General features: G+C 35.0%; 1 long non-coding RNA gene across 1 annotated transcript; it reads left to right on the forward strand.

The window, feature by feature from the left end:
* The first annotated feature begins 341 nt into the window (after positions 1-341).
* LOC130244070 (uncharacterized) lies at positions 342-9,130 on the forward strand. The gene is made up of 3 exons (XR_008839196.1): positions 342-430; positions 661-862; positions 9,045-9,130. It is a non-coding gene; the product is annotated as an uncharacterized LOC130244070 (long non-coding RNA).
* The last annotated feature ends 526 nt before the right edge of the window (positions 9,131-9,656 follow it).

Below are 9,656 nucleotides of genomic sequence, written 5' to 3' on the forward strand. Positions count from 1 at the left end.
GTTGGATTACAGTTTCATGACCCAACTCTGAATTTCCATGCTACTTTTCTGAGAGATTTTCCACTGTTGCTCTAGCATATGCAGTAGAATCTTTGTTGGACATCATTGCCAATCATTAAGTGTGAACATGGACGAGTGGAACTCAAATGTAAAGGGAATAAACAAATTACTGCAGAAGACAAAGACAATTCCAACAAAGCAATCTAGAGCTCTCGGCTAATTTTGTGGAGGCGCGTTTGGGACTAACAATGAGTCTTTGATCTTGGAAATTGCAGTAGGAGTTTTGAAAGCATTAGAGCCAGCGAGCCACCCGCTGACATCATTAGTACAGTACGAGCTGTGCAGAAATAAGCCTTCGGTCAGGTTACTTACTGTAGATGGTGTTTTTGCTAATAGACGACAGCTGCTTTTTGCTTCGTATCTTCGCATGGTGGGTAATGTTAGTTGTTGAAATGTATAATTGGTTGCAAATCCGATGAATGCTGATAAGAAATATAATTTTATTCTGCTGCCTTTTCAGTAGGGGATTTTCATTAGACACCAACGGATGAGTTACGCTCTGGCGACTTTCATTAAAATGCACTGAATGGAGTTCATTGTGGAGCCAGAAATGAGTGGAGATGAAATGGTATGTGAAAAGCGTTTTTTTATCTGTTTCAGTGGACCTTTTGGAGCTCAGCATCGCTCAGAGTGTCTTTGATCAACACAAACTCACACATAATGGGCAGTTGCTGGAGATCCCAGGCATCATAAACTGCCTGTGCACCATCTACTGTGAGCTCCAGCAGGTGCACCCGGATCTGGTCAATGTCCCTCTGTGTGTGGATATGTGTCTCAACTGGCTGCTGAAAGTCTATGACAGGTCTGTATAAGGGTCTTATCTTGAATATACGGCCTTGATAAAATTCATTTAGACACTCAAAGCTCTCGTGAAGTGCATTTTTTATTCGATGTTTGACATAATTTCAAGTGAAACACGAAGAGGGGGCGGGACATAGAGTAGCTCCTCCCTTTTTAAAAAACAGCCAATAGGTTTAGTTTATCACAGCTCTGCCAGTGAAAGTGGTTGAGCCCAAGCGCATTAAATAAAAAATAAATTTTTGGGCGGAGCATGTCAGATACTAGAGAGCATTTGATTGGTCAAGATTTGATGAGAGACTGGAGTATTTATTTAAATTAGAATACATATAAATTAGATACATACTGTATAAACAACATGCATAACAGTTAATAAATAACGCAAATCACATAGATATAAATAAAACATAGATAGAAAGAAACCAATCAGTGGTAAGAAGTGACAACAATGATAGTAATGCAATAATAGTAATAATGACAGTAAAAAAAGTAAACAGTAATAATAACTGACAACAACAATAATAATAATTCTAATAATAATTACAAGTACTACACCAACTACTACTACTACAGAAATTACTAATGCTACTACAGCTGCTACTACAGCCTAGGTTACTACAGCCGATGGCCGATAGACATCACGATGCTGAGCTGGCATCGCGTTCCTCTATCCCGTCCCTGTCGCAGCACGACCCGCTCGTGAGTAATACACACTTAGGCCCCATTTACACTAAATGATCTTAGTTTTAAAATGGTATTTTAGAACGAAAGCGATCCACGTCCTGCTAGAGCCACAACAACAATGACGACTACTACTACTACAATGTCTACTACTACTGATACTACTACAACAACGTCTACTACTACTGATAATACTACAACAACGACTACTACTACAACAACGACTACTACTACTGATACTACTACAACAACGACTACTACTACTGATACTACTACAACAACGACTACTACTACTGATACTACTACAACAACGACTACTACTTCTGATACTACTACAACAACGACTACTACTACTGATACTACTATAACAACGACTACTACTACTGATACTACTATAACAACGACTACTTCTACTGATACTACTACAACAACGACTACTACTACTGATACTACTACAACAACGACTACTACTACTGATACTACTACAACAACGACTACTACTACTGATACTACTACAACAACGACTACTACTACTGATACTACTACAACAACGACTACTACTTCTGATACTACTACAACAACGACTACTACTACTGATACTACTACAACAACGACTACTACTACTGATACTACTACAACAACGACTACTACTACTGATACTACTATAACAACGACTACTACTACTGATACTACTATAACAACGACTACTTCTACTGATACTACTACAACAACGACTACTACTACTGATACTACTACAACAACGACTACTACTACTGATACTACTACAACAACGACTACTACTACTGATACTACTACAACAACGACTACTACTACTGATACTACTACAACAACGACTACTACTTCTGATACTACTACAACAACGACTACTACTACTGATACTACTACAACAACGACTACTACTTCTGATACTACTACAACAACGACTACTACTACTGATACTACTATAACAACGACTACTACTACTGATACTACTACAACTATGACTACTACTACTGATACTACTACAACAACGACTACTACTACTGATACTACTACAACTATGACTACTACTACTGATACTACTACAACAACGACTACTACTACTGATACTACTACAACAACGACTACTACTACTGATACTACTACAACAATGACTACTAATACTGATACTACTATAACAACGACTACTACTATAACAACGACTACTACTACTGATACTACTACAACAATGACTACTACTACTGATACTACTACAACAATGACTACTACTACTGATACTACTATAACAACGACTACTACTACTGATACTACTACAACAACGACTACTACTACTGATACTACTATAACAACGACTACTACTACTGATAGTACTACAACAACGTCTACTACTACTGATACTACTACAGCAACGACTACTACTACTGATACTACTATAACAATGACTACTACTATAACAATGACTACTACTACTGATACTACTAAAACAACGACTACTACTTCTGATACTACTACAACAACGACTACTACTACTGATACTACTACAACAACGTCTACTACTACTGATACTACTACAACAATGACTACTACAACTGATACTACTATAACAACGACTACTACTACTAATACTACTACAACAACGACTACTACTACTGATACTACTATAACAATGACTACTACTATAACAACGACTACTACTACTGATACTACTATAACAACGACGACTACTACTACTGATACTACTATAACAACGACGACTACTACTACTGATACTACTATAACAACAACTACTACTACTATAACAATGACTACTACTACTGATACTACTATAACAACGACTACTACTACTGATACTACTATAACAATGACTACTACTACTGATACTACCACAACAACGACTACTACTACTGATACTACTACAACAACGACTACTACTACTGATACTACTACAACAACGACTACTACTACTGATACTACTACAACAACGACTACTACTTCTGATACTACTACAACAACGACTACTACTACTGATACTACTACAACAATGACTACTACTACTGATACTACTACAACAATGACTACTACTACTGATACTACTATAACAACGACTACTACTACTGATACTACTATAACAACGACTACTTCTACTGATACTACTACAACAACGACTACTACTACTGATACTACTACAACAACGACTACTACTACTGATACTACTACAACAATGACTACTACTACTGATACTACTACAACAACGACTACTACTACTGATACTACTACAACAACGACTACTACTTCTGATACTACTACAACAACGACTACTACTACTGATACTACTACAACAACGACTACTACTTCTGATACTACTACAACAACGGCTACTACTACTGATACTACTATAACAACGACTACTACTACTGATACTACTACAACTATGACTACTACTACTGATACTACTACAACAACGACTACTACTACTGATACTACTACAACTATGACTACTACTACTGATACTACTACAACAACGACTACTACTACTGATACTACTACAACAACGACTACTACTACTGATACTACTACAACAATGACTACTAATACTGATACTACTATAACAACGACTACTACTATAACAACGACTACTACTACTGATACTACTACAACAATGACTACTACTACTGATACTACTACAACAATGACTACTACTACTGATACTACTATAACAACGACTACTACTACTGATACTACTACAACAACGACTACTACTACTGATACTACTATAACAACGACTACTACTACTGATAGTACTACAACAACGTCTACTACTACTGATACTACTACAGCAACGACTACTACTACTGATACTACTATAACAATGACTACTACTATAACAATGACTACTACTACTGATACTACTAAAACAACGACTACTACTTCTGATACTACTACAACAACGACTACTACTACTGATACTACTACAACAACGTCTACTACTACTGATACTACTACAACAATGACTACTACAACTGATACTACTATAACAACGACTACTACTACTAATACTACTACAACAACGACTACTACTACTGATACTACTATAACAATGACTACTACTATAACAACGACTACTACTACTGATACTACTATAACAACGACGACTACTACTACTGATACTACTATAACAACAACTACTACTACTATAACAATGACTACTACTACTGATACTACTATAACAATGACTACTACTACTGATACTACCACAACAACGACTACTACTACTGATACTACTACAACAACGACTACTACTACTGATACTACTACAACAATAACTACAACAACATCTACTACAACAACTATGACTACTACTACTGATACTACTATAACAACGACTACTACTATAACGACTACTACTACTGATACTACTACAACAGTGACTACTACTACAACAACGTCTACTACAACTAATACTACTACAACAATGTGCAACTGAAGCGAGTCTGAAGTATGAGGTGACCGAAAAAAAAAATCATTTGTTCATTTAGGCTGAAGTGACGAACTGCAAGCTTTACATGTTTATAGTTCTGCAGCAATAAAAATAGTTCTGCAGCAAATTTTGCTAGACGATTAAAGCTAAATTAAAATGAACAATTACAATTAAATTAAAAGCTGAACGATTATTTAGCAAAAATAATTCAGGCGGTGTTAATCAAATGCCTGAACTGAGGATGAGCAGATGTTCGACCAGTGTGTTGGTGTCATAGTCACCAAGACACGCTAGAGGGCACTCTACACATCACATCTCCCACTGAACTGAACTACATATCCAATCATGTACTGCAATCACACACCAGTTCCAGGTCATCCCTTCATTACATCACAAAGCTGAAGCTCATCATGACTGATTACTGGGACTATATATACATCACACACTCACACATCCAGTGCTGAGTCTTGTTTCCATAATGAGCATTACTAAGTATTTTGCCGTGTTTTTGACCCCTTGTTTGTTTACTATTTTATGTGGTTTTGCCACCTGTCTTGACATATTCGCACGTTACAATGACTACTTATTTGGATTGCCATATTAACCTTGCCTGAATTTTGCCTCGGCATTTGGATCTTTTGATACCAACCCAATCATTACAGTTGGTCTGGAACTTCAAATGTGTGTGAACACAGTCTTTGTTGCTTAGATAAAGCAGAGCCAAAATTGGCAATGATCTCAAACACAGCAGCAAATCTATAACACAACAGCCGAAGAATAAGAAAACTCTAAACATCAAGGTGCTCATTACTAAGTCAATGTCTAGAGCACGTCCTGACTGAAATGCATCTCCAAAACTCCTCCAGAACAATCGGAGAGATTGAAAAGCTCATCCAGAAAATCAGGACTTTAATTATTACTGCTAAACATCTACAGGCGTCTGAATAAAAAAATGTTCTCAACAATTCATTTTCTATCTTAAAATAAATATTGACACCATGTGAGGTGCCATAAGATGTTGTTCATCTGAGATTTAACCTGCCAAGGACCAGATCGTGTTTTTTAAATTATGTCGTAATATAAAAAAACTATGAGATTCAACAGGGTGTCCTACATAATTTCTTCACATATGTATAAGACTGTATATGCCAATAAACCCATTCAGGACTTTTTTATGCACTCAGAAGCCAAAAATCTCCACTCATTTTCACTTACATATATGCACTAAAGATTCCAGTTTTATGTATTACCTGAAAGTTTTTATATACGTGCTTATTAATAAGTATCATTCTGATTTATATATTTTTATGTATTTACTCATGTACAGAGTGATGCAAAAGTATTCTAAATTAACTAATTTGTGAGCAAAATAAAACATGAATTTTGAGTCTGGCTATCAGATCCTTAGCTGTTTGTTCTGTTCTGAAAATGTATGCAATTCACTGCATATATAAATAAATAATCATGTATTATTTGCATATTTAAACATCTTTTCAGAAAGCTTGTGATAACAAATTGTTTCCAAGTCTTAATGTAATCAACAACTGAGGAAATAAGGTGACAAGCTTAGTAATTTTTTAATAAAAATAAAAATAAACTGTTAATAATAATAATAATAATAATAATAATAATAATAATAATAATAATAATAATAATAATAATAACAATAATAATAATAATAATAATAACAACAACAATAATAATAATAATAATAATAATAACAATAATAACAACAACAACAATAATAATAATAATAATAATAATATTAATAACAACAATAATAACGATGATAATAATAATAATAATAATGCATAAAGTAATATATTTGGAAATAAATAAATAAACAAGCAAATAAATAAATACATGCATAAATACTGTATATAAATAAATGAATGAATGAATGAATGAACAAACAAACATGTAAATAAATAAACAAGTGGTATTTATCTAAATATAAAAAAAAAGCTACAACAAAACATCTCCAATAGTTCTGAATAAAAGTTTTCCTTTGGTTCAAAATGCTTTATTTAATAACGCAATGGCATTTATATATTATTAATTCTGACTAAGTCGTCCTAGTACTTTCTATTGCCATTGTTAATGTTCTCATAAGAATAAAATACAAATCTCATGACCTCTAAACTATTGCAGGCGATTCTCTCTTTAATGGTTGCTCTCATGCATATTTGATGTCATGCTTTATGTTAATTTCTTTTGCAGTCCTACAGTAATATTTCTTGTTTTTGCCATGAGGACAAGCCGACACTATTATTACTATATTTAGATGCTATTCACCATGATAATAGGCTTTTAAAACTAAAAAGAATTTATGTGTATGTCTAGCCTAAAACAGTTTTAACCTTAAATTGTTAGCACAAACTAACAGCGCTGTTCATTTTTGAGGGAAGACACAATAGGCAAAATAGGCATCCCAAAGGTGCTCTATTGGATTAAGTCTGGTGACTGTAGAGGCCATTTGAGTACAGTGAACTTATTGTCATGTTCAAGAAACCAGTCTGAGATGATTTGCACTTTATGACATGACGTGCTATCCTGCTGGAAGTATCCATTAGAAGATGTGTACACTGTGGTCATAAAGGGATGGACATGGTCAGCAACATAGGCTGTGGCACTGACACAATGCTCAGTTGGTACTAATGGGCTCAAAGTGTGTGAAGAAAATATCCCCCACACCATTACACCACCACTACCAGCCTGAACCGTTGATACAAGGCAGGATGGATCCATGCTTTCATGTTGTTGATGCCAAATTCTGACCCTAACATCTGAATGTCACAGCAGAAATCATCTCATCAGATCAGAAAATGTTTTTCCAATCTTCTATTGTCCAGTTTTGGTGAGCCTGTGTAAATTGTAGCTTCAGTTTCCTGTTCTTGGCTGACAGGAGTGGCACTCGCTGTGGACTTCTGCTACTGTAGCCCATCCGCCTTTAGGTTGGACATGCTGTGCGTTCAGAGATGCTCTTCTGCAGACCTCGGTTGTAACGAGTGGTTATTTGAGTTACTGTTCTATCAGCCTTTCTATCAGCTGGAACCAGTCTGGCAATTCTCCTCTGACCTTTGGCATCAACAAGGCATTTGTGCCCACAGAACTGCCGCTCACTGGATATTTACTGTTTTTCAGACCATTCTCTGTAAACCCTAGAGATGGTTGTGCGTGAAAATCCCAGTAGATCAGCAGTTTCTGAAATGCTCAGACCAGCCCGTCTGGCACCAACAACCATGCCAGACTCAAAGTCACTTAAATCACCTTTCTTCCCCATTTTGATGCTTGGTTTGAACTGCGGCAGATCGTCTTGACCATGTCTACATGCCTAAATGCATTGAGTTGCTGCCATGTGATTGGCTGATTAGAAATTTGCGCTAATGAGCAGTTGGACAGGTGTATCTATTAAGATTTTTGGCTGTTTTCTATTTCAGATCTTTCCACTCTAATATGTCAGTAAAATGCAACTCAGCTTGGCTATTTTTGCAAATGTGTGAATATTTAATAATAAAATAGCCTATATAACAACTCCATTTGCATATTTAAACAAAAATAACACCTCAGAGAACTTTAAAAACTTTTTTTCATAATATGATTAATATGATTGTGGAACACATGGTCATGTCTGACTTCTTACCATTTCACCTAGTAGTTTCTTGTCTTAAGAGCTTAACTTCCTTAATCTTAGTCCCTTTATTCATGAGGTGTCGCCACAGCAGAATGAACACACACACATACACACAGCCAATTTAGTTAATTCAATTCACCTATAGCGCATGTCTTTGGACTTTGAACTTTGGAAACCCACACCAACACGGGGAGAACATGCAAACTCCACACAGAAATGCCAACTGACCTAGCTGGGACTCGAACCAGCGACTTTCTTGCTGTGAAGTGACAGTAATAACCACTGAGCCACCATGTTGCCTTATCCAAGAAACACTGATAGAAAATATTGTTCAAATGAAAGACATTTAGATTGAAGTAGCCCCATGTTTCCTCTTTTGATTTCTTTTAACAGTGGCAGAAGTGGAAAAGTTCAAGTGCTGTCCATGAAGATTGGCTTGTTTTCTCTTTCAAAAGGACCCATAAAGGACAAGTACAAATGCAAGTATTTTCATGCTAATATATATATATATATATATATATATACATATATATATATACATATATATATATATATATATATATATATATATATATATATATATATATATATATATATATATATATATATATATATATATATATATATATATATTTGTTAATTTTCATTATGATTTAAAGGAACAGTTTACCCAAAAATGAAAAATCTGTCATCATTTACTCACCCTTCACTTGTTCTGAACTAGTTTGAGATTTTTTCTTCTGTTGAACACAAAAGAAGATATTTTGAAGAAAGCTGAAAACCTGTAACCATCGACTTCCATAGTAGAAAAACATATGGAGGTCAATGGTTACCGGTTTCAACATTCTTCAGGAAAAATTAATATCTTCTGTAAAATTTAGATTTTTTACACTGTAGCTGTGCAGTCAATCCTAAGCTAAGATGATTTTTCTATGATAAGACTCTTTGTAATGACAATTAAACAGTAATTTTCATGCGATTTACCAATGGCCTGTGGCATATTTT

The sequence above is a fragment of the Danio aesculapii genome, chromosome 17, assembly GCF_903798145.1.
Source record: "Danio aesculapii chromosome 17, fDanAes4.1, whole genome shotgun sequence".
Taxonomy (NCBI): Eukaryota; Metazoa; Chordata; class Actinopteri; order Cypriniformes; family Danionidae; genus Danio; species Danio aesculapii.